This window comes from Salvia hispanica, chromosome 2 (assembly GCF_029641045.1).
Source record: "Salvia hispanica isolate PSC_SH4W2 chromosome 2, Shi_PSC_v1, whole genome shotgun sequence".
Taxonomy (NCBI): domain Eukaryota; kingdom Viridiplantae; phylum Streptophyta; class Magnoliopsida; order Lamiales; family Lamiaceae; genus Salvia; species Salvia hispanica.
Genome location: NC_142693.1, coordinates 47,861,229 through 47,876,853, shown reverse-complemented (window position 1 = coordinate 47,876,853; position 15,625 = coordinate 47,861,229). Strand labels below are relative to the sequence as shown.

The window sequence follows — 15,625 nt, the reverse complement described above, 5'->3', positions numbered from 1 at the left end:
CCTTATCCAAAGGGTCGAGCAAACTCCTTTTGCAGGTAGGGCGACTGAAGATGCTAACCGCCATCTCTCCAAATTCGTGGAAATCGCAAACACTCTGAAATTAAATGGTGTCGACGACGATGCCATACGGGTAAGACTTTTTCCATTCTCATTGATTGATTCTGCTAAGGAGTGGTTTGAGTGTATGCCACCAGAAAAGGTCTCCACATGGAAGGACATCGTAGCTACCTTCCTCGACAAATACTACCCGCCAGGCACTATTTTGAAGCTCAAAAGTGAGATCTTTCAGTTCACACAAGGCCATGACGAGCCCCTCTATGAGGCATTTGCTCGTTTCAAAGCTCTTCTTCGAAAGTGCCCAAACCATGGTTTTTCCATAGACCATCAGGTAGGAATCCTCTATAATGGATTTAATGAGAAAATATGTGCTATGCTTGATTCAGGGGCAAATGGAGGATTTGTAAGAAAGACAGGAGAGGATGCCATGGCGGTGATCGAGGAGTTCGCCACCAACAGTCGGGGGTGGTCGAAGGAAAGACATGCCACGAGAAGAGTAGCAACCATAGAAGAGGCCGAAGAAAGTTCTTTTGCTAAGGAGTTAGCAGAACTTAGAGTCAGGATTGATCAAATGGACATCTCGAGGAAGGAAGATCCAATTCCGGCAACTTCCATAGTGGCGGTTAAGGCACCCGAAACTGCCATATCAACTGTGGAAGAAATCAACTACGTGCAAGGAGGCGGTCCCAGAAACTACAATAACAATTATCGCCCTAATCAGGGGGGCGGTAATTTCAATAATTATAATGGGAACCGTCCGCACCCAAATCTTTCTTATTCTAACAATAATTACTTGCAACCCCCTGTAGGATTTAATGTTAGCAAAGGAGGAGTGGTTGAGCCGATGAAGAAGGAAGACAAGTATGAACAAGGAATCACGAAGATTTTGGAGGTAATTACGCAAGATAGGAAGATTAATGACACCAAGATCGGAGTGGTCGAAGCAAGGATAAACAACCTCGAGCAAGGAATGAACACAATCTCGGCAGCTGTAACCAATATTACCACTCAAATGGAGCAAATTCAGAAGAAGTTAGATGAGGATAGAGCAAAGGCAGCAGCAAGAGTGGATGATATTAACAAGAAGTGGGTGGCAAAGCAGAAATCTGGGGACTGCCCAGTCGCCGGCGGACCGCCGAACACCCCGCAGCGGCCCGCCACTGAGACGGCAGAGTCAACCACGCAGGACTGCCCAGTCGCCGGCGGACCGCCGCACACCCCGCAGCGGCCCGCCACTGAGAAGGCAGAATCGTCCACTAAGCAGGAGCTTGTGCGGCACAACGGGATTGCACTCCCTTTTCAGCCAAAGAGGAAGTTCAAGCTTGAAGAGCAGTTCAAGCAATTCCTTAACATGTTTTGCAAAGTCCATACTAACATTCCACTTGTTGAATCGTTGCAGGAGATACCAAAGTATGCGAAGCTACTAAGGGAGGCGGTAATGAGGAAAAAAAAGCCGACCAAAGCCGACCTTAAGCTACCGCATCATTGCAGCGAGATCATCCAAAAGGAAAGGGCAGTGAAGCAAAGAGATCTGGGCCAGTTCATCATTAGGTGCCGAACTGGAGAAGGGAAGGTTGACAAAGCACTGTGCGACTTAGGATCGTCCATCAATCTCATGCCACTGAAGTACTACGAAAAGCTCAACATCGGGCCACTCAAATCTTCAGATGTAACACTCAGGTTGGCCGATAACTCGTCCATCAAGACTGTAGGTATGATTGAGGATGTCTTAGTTAAAGTTGATGATTTTATTTTTCCTGCCGACTTTATTGTGCTTGACATGAAAGTAGACAAGAACGTCCCTCTAATCTTAGGGAGAGATTTTCTTGCCACTTGCAAAGCTTTGATTGATGTAGGTCGTGGCAAGATCACAATCAGTGATAATCATGGTCAATCCACCTATAAGATCGAGAGCGAGATGCTAAAGTTTGAGGAGGCAAAGCGGGAAAAAATGGAACAACAGTGCAGAGCAGTCATGGCTACCGACTTGACCAAGTCCAAAGATCCCTTTGAAGCGGAGGATCCTTCTACCTCCACTATCTACATTGTCAAAGAGGTAAGACACTCTTCTAAAAAGGATGATGCTAATTCTTCTACATCTGCTCCACAGAAGAAGAAACAGAATAGAAAGAAAACACCCAAAGAGGACCCCGAGATATACGTCATCAAAACGAAAGAGGGGAAGTACAAGTGGTGGAAGAAGCTAGGGACCAAATTGCTCCCTATGCCAATTTTCAACACTCGAGTTATTGATCCGCCCAACTAGTGGGCCACTTCAAGTCGAGCTAACGACTTTAACAAAAGCGCTTATTGGGAGGCAACCCAATTTTCTTTTACTTTTTTTATTTTCTCGTTTTTTTTTTATGTTCTGTTAAAAAAAAAAAAAAAAAAAAAAAATTTGGTGGCGGTCGCCGCACTTAAAGTACGGCGGTCGCCACACGTGTGTTAACATGTACAGGAAGGATCGGGCCTAGGGCAGGCTTAGGGCGGGCCAGAGTAACCGCTGCACGGGCCGCGGCGGCCCGCCAGGATTGCTGTTTACGAAGGCTCGTGTGGCGGCCCGCCACGAGAGACGCGGCGGTCGCCACACGCAGTCCAGAGACGGGATTTCCACCATAAAAGGTATGTTTTCCATTCCTTTTCACATTCCTTCTCAAATTCCTTCCTTGCACACAACCCCCACCTATATAAATCACCAAATTCACACACCGACACTATCATTCTCTCAATTCTCTCAAAGTCTAGAGCTCTTCTTCTACAAATTCTCTCCACAAAAAGGTATGAATCCTAACTCAATTTCTGGGTTTTTCTTTACTTCTTCCATGGATTGTGCTTTATTTTGGGTGAATTGTTCGGTAGAATCTCTTAATTCATGATTGGGGATGATTATGTGTATGAATTTTTGAATTCTATGGTTTAAAATTTGCTTGGTTGGTGATTATTAAGTTGTGAATGATGATTCTCTCTTGGTTTTTAGAGTTTAAAAGTAGCAATCATGTTCATAGCATTGTGAGGCTATTATTACTTCCATGAATTGCAATATTTGTGATTTTGTAGAGATTGTTGGTTTTTATGGATATTTGGTTGATACGTCTCTGCATGGGGGATGAATTCACGTTGGGGGATGATTTTTTGTGTCCTAATTTGGTTGTTTTTGCTTAAAATGTTATTATGCTAAAAATTAGGATGCTATTTTACCCAAGCTTGCATATAAGTTCTTATCTCTTGATTTTTACTTGGTTGAATGCAAGTTTGGGGGAACTTTTGATCTCCTACTTGTTGATGCTCTTTTAAGAGTGTAATTTCTTTTGTAGGATAATGGGATCAAAAGGGAAACCGGAGAATGCAAAGAACTTTGGCATTAGCCTTGCCACGGAAGAGCAAAAGGCTATGTGGAAGAAAGTGTCGGCCCGAGAAACGGCACCTTCTAGATATCCCCACGATTTCCCTCTCCAAACTTTGGGGATCATGGAGGATTTTTGGAAGTTGTGCGACGTGGGTGATGGGAATGGCCTCGTCTACATGTTCCAAAGGAAGTGGCCATCGTTTCGAAAGTATACTCTCGAGTTCCTCAGCTCGCTAAAGGTTACTAAGGATCGCCGCCAAAATTTTCCACTTAGCATCAATTTCCGCCTAGGGAACCGTTGGCACTCGCTCACCATGGAAGAGCTTAGTGGGATCTTCCATTGCTTCGACCCCAACCCCGAAGAGGACAATGAATATGAATTTTCCGAGGTTTGGGGGGCGATGAAAAATGAGCAAGAGCATGCAGCGGGCTATGCCAAGTCTTCATCAATTCGCAACCCCGTCTTGAGGTATCTCCATCGTGCTATGACTCAGCTTATGTTTGCTCGTATCGATGGGGGAAGTGTCTCCCAAACGGAGCTCAACGTGATGTGGTGCCTACTCAACAAGAAGGGAATCGATTATGGGACCCTCTTTACTTACTATGTGGATAGGATCACGAAGAAAGACGGGGGCGTCATTTGTTGTGGGGGATTGATTACGGCAATTGGTGAACATTTGGGGGTCTCTTTTGCCGGTATGACGGAGGATGGTGGAGAAAAGTTTATCACTTATGAGGTGCTATTTTCGGTGGGGCTTTTGAAGACCGATCATTGGGGTCAAGGGTATTTTATGCAAGTAGCGGGGGATCACTTTCCCGTTCCACTCCCGCAATTGACCAAGGTCGATGTTTGGGCAAACCAAGCCAATTGGAAGCTCGACACACCCGCCCACCGGAGAGCTATCGAGGCTAACCCCGTCAATGGGGAATTTAGAAAGAGGAACATTCCCTCTCGCATTCCTCAATTTGAGCCCGATGAGGATTCCGCATTTGATGCCATTGATAACTATGAAGAAGGCGCGGAGCATTCACAAGCTCAAAGGAGTGAAGCACCGCCACCACCGCAATCCCAACCACGACGAGAAGAGGAAGAAGAAGAAGAGGAAGTGGAAGGACATCGCCGCCGGACAAGAGCGAACCGCCGCCGCGGGAGGCCAAATCCGGAAGAAGAGTTTCAAGTCAACACCTCCGCCCAATTAGGAGAAATTTTCTCCTATATGCAAAACATGTCCAACGCTTGGGACAATCGATGGGCGGAGCAACAAGCGGAGAATGCCTACAACCGCCAAGGGTGGACGGCTCAAGGCGATTGGCGTACGGCGGAGCAAGAATTTTGGGAGCAACAACGTTTGGAAGACGTTCATCGGCGTCAACAATATGAAGAGCTCCGAAGGATGGCCGCCGAAGCTAGAGAGGAACGAGAGACAATGAGGAGTCATATCACGTACCTCGTTGGAGCTTTCGAGGATCTTAGCGCCCGTTTCCCTCCACCTCCTCAAGATTGAAGAAGTCAAGCTCGATGACTTTAAATGAGCATTTGTACCATGTTTTTGGATATTTTTGAGACGATTTATTTCCTTGTTTTAACAATTTTTGCTTTAATTTTAAGTATTTTTGGTTTTGGTTTAATTTTGTGCTTTGCAAAAATTTTCGCAGGTTCTGACCTCTCTGTGGCGACCGCCGCAAGCTCTGCGGCGGTCCGCCACCTGAACGCTGGAAAGCATCTTTGACGTGCGGCGGACCGCCACCTGGGCACAATTTTCCAGCGCGATTTTTTAAAATTCTTCGAATTTTCGCCCCGCTTAACCTCTGCGCGAAATTTTTCAGGGTACGTTTTTGTTTTCAGTAGTATACTCACGTCCCTACCGACTCTACAAACTTATTTTACACTTTGTTGTAAATAAGTTTGGGGGAATGAAGTGGTGGACCGTGAGTTTAGGGTTTTCTTTTTGTTGTTAGTTTGTTTTTGTTTTAATTTTCCAAAAACCCGTAGGAGATTTTTGTGTTCTAAAAATGTTTTCTTGAATCCATGTCATGAACATAACATGAAGAACTTAGAAACACGCATGCTTAGGGACACATTAGACCGAGTTGCCAATGATATTATATTCCATCTATGTTTAAGTGTGGCTTAACGTTTTGATATGATGGTTGGGTGAAAAGGTGCATAATTAGTGAATTGCTTGTTCGCCTTGAATCGTGCTTTTACCTGGTGAGATTTGAGCCTTAAATTCTTTCTTGTGTGATTTATCTGTATGCATGTATATGTTTCTAGAACTTGCTCCTAGTCTGCCTAAGTTTACATAGTGTTTAAGTTGATTTAGGAGGATGTTAGGCCGTCTTTTCTTAGCTACTTTTATATCCAAAATTTTCGACCCTCTCAAATTTTTCCTTTGGAGCCAATTTTGAGCCTTTAAGCCTTTTCTTTGGAAGCCAAAATAAATGGGGGGACAATTCCTTGGGTTAGTATAGTTTTTGTTATCTTCTTTTGTAAAGGAATTGGAGAGATAAGGAGGAAAGTATAAAAAGTAGTGTGCTTAATATTAAGAAAGTACAAGTTGTGAAATTGAGAAAAATTCCAAATATGTGCTTGATCTTAGGGGAAAAAAAAAGAAAGGATGTGTAAAAAAAAAAGAAAAAGAAAAAAAAAAAGAAAAAAAAAAGAAGAAAAAAAATTGTGTGAAAGGTTGTGAAAAGAAAATAAAATCAAATGATTGAAAGTAAATTGAAGGAGAAAAATAAAGTGTTAGAAGTGCCTTAAGTTTTTGAAAAGTGGAGTCATCTTAACTCTACTTGGGATATTTTTATATTTGAGTTACTTTTTAGCCAAATATTCCTCACCTACCAAAGAGCCTACGTTACAACCGAAAATAAAGACCTTTCGGACTTTTGATGCTTAATCACATTGAGTAGAGGAGGGATTAGACTTTGAGCAAGCCTATGGTAAACTTTGCATGATGCATGATTTGAGTGATTTACACTTTACCTATATACACTTTGAGAGTGAGAGAAAGAACACTTCCCATCTTTGGAAGTTTGCCACATGTGAGTGCTTGAATTCAAGGTGTTCCACGAGTTAGTAATGAAAGTGCACTATTAAGCCTTGCTTGATTTGATTGTGTTAATCCATGCTTAATCTATTCTTTCATCTTTTGAGGCAATTATGACGTCTAGTCCTTGTGCATTCCGTGCGTCTATTCTTGTATCTTTAGTGTTTTGTTCGAGGACAAACAAAAATGTAAGTTTGGGGGAGTTGATACGCCCGGATTTTGCACTATTTTAAGGCCATTATTTGGTCCGTTTTTGTTATCAAAATCACTCTACATGTCCATTATTTGCATATTCTATACATTTTGGTATTTTGACGTGTTTTGTGAGAAATGTGCGCCGAAAAGGGGAGTAAAAACGCATAGTCTGGAAATCTGGAGTCAGACGGCGACCAGCGACCGCCGCGAAGTTGTACGGCGACCGCCGGCGCCCGGCGGTCAGAGCTATGTGGCGGCCCGCCTCGGAAATTTACGCTAGGAGAAGAGTCTCGCCCGGTGACCGCCGGAGGACATGTGGCGGTCCGCCACCGAAGGGTCAGAGTCTCTGGACTCCAACGCGGCGACCGCCGGCCAAGGCGCGGCGGCCCGCCGGAGAAAGGCGGCGAATCCGACCAGCCCTAGATTTGCTCCAAGATTTACCAAACTTTGAAGATCTTTTCCTTCTATGATGAGGAATAATCTTCCCCTATAAATAGGACCTCAAGCTTCATCAAAAGGAGTTTACACACAACAAGAACACATTCATAGAGAAAGAGAGTGACTACTTGCAACATTCATAGAGATCAAAAGCTAGAGTACTTCAATTGTGCAAGGAGTTGGAGAAGGATTTCAAGAACATCAAGAACGATAAGGATTCAACCTACTGGTTTTATTTGCTTTAATTTTATGTTCAAATTGTTTTCCCTTCAATCTATGGTTTTAGTTTATTCAGTCATGTGTAACTAAACTCATAGGATTCTAGGGATGTGTTAGTAGCAACTTTGGTTATACAATTCCGTTTTCTATTTAATATCCGTTTTGTTTTTACTTTGTTTCTTCCCTAAGTTAATCATGATGCTTCATAATTGAGTGACACAATTATGTATGATTCAATACAACTTGCTTCATAACTGTGACAGAGTTCTAGCGAGTTAGATCCACTTAGTAGACACTACAGTTAGCTTCCTTTAAAACGGCACTGTTAATTGAGAGTGAGGACTTTTCAAGGGTCTTAGGAGCTTTTTGGAGTTACGTGTTAGGATTGACAACCCTAATGTTAGTAATCAACGTTTGTATCGCATGAGCATAAGCTAGGTGTCTCGTCCTTTCAAAGTATTAACTGTGCTAGGGTATTGTAGTTTGGAATTTGTATAACCATAAAAGTGAAAGCACATCCCTGGAATTCCCCTTATCTCTATACTTTTCTCTCCGTGATTTGCTTGCATTTAGTTGTTTACTGTTTTTAATATTTACTGTTTTCAAAAGTTTCCAAAAATTCTTGTTTCTCCAGATAGTAATTGAGTTCTAGTAGAAGATAGACACTTTGTGTACATCATCCCCGTGTTCGATACCCGGTACTAACCTTTTGCTATACTATACCTACTCTGTATACTTGCAGGTATTTATAGTGCAAATAAAAAGTGCATCATTAAAACTAGCCCTTGATTTTCTTGATCTTGTGGCTGTGATTTGTTCTCTAGTTATATACTTAAGGGGTACTTTCCCCATATCACTACTCTGTATATATATATATATAGGGATGTATTCAAATCCTTTTCATATCTTTTGTCCTTTTTCCTTCTTAATCGTAGCCCCACGATTTTGTCATCTGACGGTTAGATTAATGCCACGTGTCATTTAATAATGCACATTTTCATTCTAATAATGCACAACGGCTAATAATGCAACATTATAGACTAATAATGCACATTTTCATTCTAATAATGCACAACGGCTAATAATGCAACATTATAGACTAATAATGCATTGATCACAACCATCCAATTCAAGGATCCAAAGGCTGAGATTAAGAAGGAAATAGGACACTTAGGGTGCAAAGGAGCCTAACGCACCCCTATATATATATATATATAGGGGCATTTTAGGTTGCCACAACCCCTTATAATAACACCATACCACCATTCTTAGTCAATCATTTGTACACGTGGACGAATAATAAGCTGCCACGTGGCAAAAAAAAGATCCCCAAAAAAGACGGACAGCAATTTGCTGGTCTTTATACAACAATTTTTCTTGAACAACAATATCCAACACGCTATAGATTGTTGTCTACCGTATTGAATATTGCTGTGTAGCGTTTATAATATTGCTGTATAAGTGGTGTCACGGTGTCATTTTAAGAGGAGTTGTCATTTTAACACAAACCTATATATATATAGGGTCTTGTTATGTTGAGATTTATCAACCTAATTGAGAATTGAGATGCAATCTTAGCCACTCATCCAGAATATTTGTGAAATGTCAACAGCATGTAGTTTATGTCAACAGAGGGGCATAATTGTAATTTTTTTAAAAATTTTTTTAATTTTTTTTAAAATTTTTTTTATTTTTTATTTTATTTATTTTTTTTTATTTTTTTTTAAATTTTAATTTTTTTAATTTTTTTTCATTTTTTTATTATTTTTTATTTTTAATTTTTTTTTCAACTACGTATACAATTCATGTCAACTAAACATCAAATGTCAACAACTTTATTCTATAAATACTATTTAGCATGAATTGTATATGTAGTTGACATTATATTGTGTAGTTAACATGAATTGTATATGTAGTTGACATGGATTGTACACATAATTGACATTATATGTGTGTAGTTGACATGAATTGTGTGTATGGTTGACATGGATTGTACACATAGTTGACATTATATGTGTGTAGTTGACATGAATTGTATATGTAGTTGAAAAAAAAAATTAAAAAATTAAAAAATTAATAAAAAATTAAAAAATTAAAAAATTAATAAAAAATAATTTTAAAAAATTAATAAAAAATTAAAATTAAAAATTTAAAAAAATATTTATTGAATAAAATTTACCATGTTATTACCATTCTGCCCTTTCATAATTAATTAATCTAAAGATATTTTCCATGTGGAAAAATCTGGACCACTCATTTAATAAAAATGAGTGGCTGATATTGCATCTCATTTCTCAATTAGCATAAAAAATCTCAATTGATCACAATCCTATATATATATATATATATAGAGTTGTGATCAATGTTGAACCAATTTTAAAAACCGAACTAGAGACCATATCTGGGCCATTAGATCTAGTTTTTTTTATTAGATGTGCTGCTGTGAAAATTTTTTCGGCATCACTACAAGCCCATTTTACTTCATTGTATAGGTTTATTACTTCATTCTGTACGTAATACCTTGAAACTACAACATGTTTTTACTTGCTTCCAGTAGGTTTTGAAATGATTCAACATATGTTTTATTCAAATTCATTGACGTGGGTTTTTGCTTGATTAACATTTAAAAATGCAATTTATTCAAGTGAGTTTATTACTTTATTCAGAAACGTTATTACTTCATTGGATAAGATTTTTACTTCATTCCAGTATGACTTCAAATGCTTCTACACATACTTCATTCCAATAATTTATTACATTATTCCATGTGTTTATTAAACCATATTAGCGTCATGGCGGTGGTGATAGACATTGTAGAGAGAAAGAACGGCACGCGACGGCGAACCCACATCTACGTACTGGAATGAAGTAAAAACCTACTGTAATGAAGTAAAAACCTACTAGAATGAAGTAAAAACCTACTAGAATGAAGTAATATATTCTGGAACGAAGTTAAATCTTCATAACATGTTAGTATGACTTATTTACCTTCGGATGAATTAAAATAGGCTCGTGATGAAGACGAAAATAATTTATAAATTTCAGTATCTTATCCATAAAAAACTAGATCTAAAAGCCCTAATTTGATAGGGTTCGGTGGTTCGGTCTTTAAGAGTGGATTTGTGGATAATGGGACTCCATATATATATAATGGGACTCCATATATATATATATATATATAGGGTTTTGATCTATGAAGACCAGATTTAAATACAGAAATGCAGAACACGGTCATACGTAAGGCATTTTTAGGTCATAGTTAGTTTATTTTTAGGTCATGCTAACAAAGCATGACCTAAAATGATCTTAACATGACATAAACCCAAATCTTATAATATGACCTAAAACTACTTAATTATGACCTTCCGTGTTTTGGGTTAATTATTGACCATTAGATCATCTAATCCTAGGGCCAAGATTTGGGCTGCATTTCTGGATTTAAATACATACTTGTTTTGATCATCTTCCTATATATATATATATATATATAGGGATGTACTAAGATAACAACCCTCTTTATTGTAACACCATACCACCATTTTAGGCCATTGGATCTGAAAATCGTGTGCTTGTCATGCTGCCACGTGTAAAAACACGGAGGGGTAAAATAGGAAATTTCTAATTTTACGTTACCAGATTGCAGTGCTGTTCATTGAATATTGTAGTCTTACCATAACAATATTGTAGTTTACCACAACTGCAATATCTAATACAATAGACTGCAATATCTAATACAGTAGACTGCAAACCCGTGTTTTTTCACGAAACTTAATCCTAGGCGTCCATAGATGAGATCTAACGGACTATATTAGTGGTATGGTGTTATCCTATCTATGGTGGCACCATAGTGCACCACTATATATATATATATAATATATATATATATATGTATATGGGAATGGTACGGTGCCACCACCCCTTAAAATAACACCATACCACCATTCCTAGCCAATCATTTGTACACGTGGACGAATAATAAGCTGCCACGTGGCCAATTTTTTTTTTTTCAAGGATAAAAAAAGACGGGCAACAATATTTAATACCTTACACAATAATTTTTCTTGAACAACAATATCCAACACGCTAGACAGCAATCTATAGATTGCTGTCTACCGTATTGAATATTGTTGTGTAGCGTTTATAATATTGCTGTATAAGTGGTGTCATGGTGTCACTTTAAGAGGGGTTGTCATTTTAACACACACACACACACACACACACACACACACACACACACAAATATATATATATATATATATATGCGCATTATGGTCAATAAGTGAAATTCTGTTAAAAATTAAAACAAATCTCAGCCCTTGGATTCTGAGATTGGATGGTTGTGATAAGTAACATTATTAGCCCCAAGATGCTACATTATCAGTCGAGCTACATTATTAGACTAAAATGCTACATTATTGTACTAAAATAGTACATTATTTGACTAATAATCTACATTACTCGATGACACGTGATAATAATCTTACGGTTACATTATAAGATCCAATGACTGGGATTTGCTTTAATTTTTGACAGAATTTCTATTATTAATCTGATCACATCTCTCTCTATATATATATTTTAAATTAACTCCTATATGAAGGAGAAAATTACAAATAAACTCCTATAGAAATGAGGAAATTAGAACTGATGTCAAGAGGGCTCGAACTCGGCACCTCATACAATAATGTGTATGCTCCTTGCCGCTAGGACAAAGGCTCTGGACTTTCTGCCTTGTATACTTGCAAGTAGTTGTAGTGCTAAAAAATAGTGCATCAAGGATAAAGTATGAGAGATATAGTGTTGTTTATTTGCCAAACAAGGAAATGTCTCACTTATAGTGGGATGACCTAAAAAGAAATACGTCCAACATATAATGGGACGAAGGGAGTAATGTATAAGAGAGAATAAGAATATGGTTGTTGATATAGTGTTCATGAACTGTGTGGCCCATAAATAATACTTTCCCCGTCCTATAGAAATAGGTCATTTAGGATTGACATGAGTTTTAATATATAATCAGTAAAGTAAGGGAAAAGAAGAAAATATATTACCTTCATCCCATTCAAAATGTCCATCTTATCTTTTTAGTTTGTCCCGCTCAAAATTTTCATCTTCTATATTTGGAAATAAATCCCCCTCTCCCCTCTCCTTATTAAAATATTCAACTATATTTTTTTTCTACTTATTCCATCTAACAACTCCTCCTAAAATCTCGTGCCACTCAAGAATGTGGACATCTTGAGTGGACGGATGGAGGAGTTGAAATTGTGAAGTGGATGATGGGATCTATAAATGATAAAGTAAAATAAAGGAGAAAAAGATTGTAATAAATGGATATGGACTATTTTTATGAGACGGAAGAAATAGGAAATATGACGTATTCATTTGGGACGGAGGAAGTAAAGCAAAAGAGAATGTGAAATGATTTTCATATTTGGATTGACGAAAAAGAAAATATAGCATATTTCCATGGAACGAATTGCGTATATATATCTTTCCTTCCGTATTATATATCTTTTCCTTCATGAATCATCATTCATAATATTTGAATGTACCTTAATATTTGCATTACAGTTCTATCAATTTCATTTTATGATTTTAATATTTGCAGTATCTAAAATGCATAAAGATATAATTATTGTAGCACTCCATAAACTATAATATACTTATATTTGTATTAAATTTTGATCAACATAGCATCTTATCCATTAGTTATTGCATTATAAAAGTAGGGGAGTTGATTAATTGTTAACTCATCAGTTAATTGCTAACTACAACTAATTTAAGGTCATAGGATTTTAGAAAATGTGTGGTCTACAATTTGCCACGTCTAATTTTTGTTTTTATTAATTAAATTGAAAAAGAAAAAAAAAACTCCAAATTAGGATTTTGGATGAAAATGTCAATTTAGTGCTCCGAAAATATAAACACGATGCTTTGAGAATGTCAACACAATGCTTTAAGAATGTTAACTCATTGCTTATATTGACATTCTACATGTATTATATTAACATATTTTATATAATATGTTGACATTTCTGCTTGTACGAAAAAATTAAAATTTTTTGAATTTTTTTTCAAATTTTTGACGTCGGAACATATGCATGTATGATATCGTTTGATATATGTTATATGTATTTAAAGTTTTGAGATTTCTTTTAAAAGTTAGTTATAACTAAACATGTAGTTAATTGACATTAATACCCCTATTGATATTTTTTGGAATTAATCATATGGCATTATTGACGTTTTTCGTTGATCGTATTGACATTTAGGGATTAATGATCTAAGCCCTTAATTTGAATATCTAATGGCTATTATTAAGTTGTAGTTAGCAATTAAGTTCTGAGTTAGCAATATAACACTATATCTGAATTAAATAATGATTGTGGTATTAAATTCTAGGATTTCAGCCTCAATTTTGCAATCTCCGTTATTCAATTTCTTTGAATTTATTTGTTTTATCAAATTTATGATTTATCCCTACGGGGAGTGATCAATTGCTAACTAATTAACAATACCAAACTAAGACTAAATCTTAGCTATTATATTAGAAGATTTAGTGGTTGAAATAATGCCACATGGATTATATTTTTAACTAAGAAAATTAATAAATAAAATTAGAGGATATTAATGTCAATCCCCTCTCATTAAAATCATCTTAAAACTTTAAATTTACGTAACCGTCTTGATTTAAATTATTTTTTCGAAAAAAATATATTAAATTAAAGATAATTTTATAAGGATTCCAACGAGGTCTCAATTGCATATGTTCCGACGACGTTCGGATGATAAAATTTGATATTTTTATTTTAGTTTTCGTAAATGTTGATAACCAGATTTTTATCAACAAATACATCAAAAAATCTCAATAAAACCATATAAAAATCTTAATAAATATGTGTTGATATTTTCTTGTACTAGTGTTGATATTTTTATGTCATATTGTTGATATTTGTAATACACTATGTTGATATAAAAAAATATTCATGAAAATTATCATATGATAACATAATGACGATAGTACCCTTTTGTTGATATTTTGTCTACTATTTATTGAGATTCGTAAGATTTAATCTCATCCACTCATTTTAAAATCTAAAGGTGGAGATTTAGTCTTGATTTTGGATTAGGGTGCTATAAGCATTAGAATATGACGCTTATCCCTACAATGCAACTTTAAAAGAGAGTGGAAGGATATTATATACACTCCGGTCCCAATTAAATATTTCATGTCTCCTTATTTGTACGACTCTCAATAAATGTTTTAATTCACGTTAAATATTTTTAATAAGTGGACCTCACATTCTACTGTCTAATTTTACTCACAATTACTACATTTGTCCTTGAACAAATAGAAACGACGCTAATTTTAATACAATAATGGTGAAGTAGGAGAGAAGAATTGGTAAAGTAAGAGATGAGAGAGAAAAATGAGTATAGTGAAAAAATGAAGAAATGTAGTGGAAGTGGGGTTAGTAGATTGTAAGGCCCACTTCTTAAAATAGAAAATTTAGAAGGTTTCTATTTCTAAGGGACATACCAAAATGAAAATAGTTTTTATTTTTTAAGCACGGAGGTAGTATTAGAAATTAATATTGAAAAAGTATGGCTCACACCACAATCTTTTTCAACAATTTTTTTTTTTCAAATCAAACAACTTCTGAAAACTTGTACCTATGGTACATTAATTGGGGACTAATGAAGTACTCCCTCCGTCCCTGAAAGTTGTCACATTTTTTCATTTCTGTCTGTTCCACAAATTTTGTCACATTTCACTTTTTACCATTTTTGGTAATGGATCTCATATTCCACTAACGCATTCCCACTCGCATTTTATTATAAAACTAATATATAAAAGTAGGACTCAAATTCCACTAACTTTATCAATCCACTTTTCATTACTCTCTCTGTTCCATAATACTGGAGACATTTTTTTCGGTACGAAGATTAAGAAAGGAAGAGAGATGAAGAGATAATAAAGTAAGAGACAGTAAAGTAAGTGAGAAGAAATGTGTTGATTTTTACTGAAAATGGAAATTACTCTACTACTATGGAACGTACCAAAATAGTAAAATGACTTCACTACTATGGAACGGAGGGAGTACATTTTTTAAAACTTGTGTCTGATTAAAGTGTGATAAAATTTAAGGGAAGAAAGGATAGCAATAGGAGAAACATAAATGAATAAAAATGTACCAATTCCCCAACGGATCTGAATGTAAAAAGGTGAAGAATATAAAGGAGATAATGAAAGATGGAAATGATAAAAAATGAAAACCTTTGCACACAAGAATAGTTGAAAAGTAACACCACCGAT

General features: G+C 36.6%; 1 non-coding gene across 1 annotated transcript; it reads right to left on the bottom strand.

Annotated features, from left to right (window-relative positions):
• Window positions 1-265: 265 nt before the first annotated feature.
• LOC125202960 (small nucleolar RNA R71) lies at window positions 266-372 on the bottom strand. Its single transcript, XR_007173284.1, has one exon. It is a non-coding gene; the product is annotated as a small nucleolar RNA R71 (small nucleolar RNA).
• Between the last annotated feature and the right edge of the window lie 15,253 nt (window positions 373-15,625).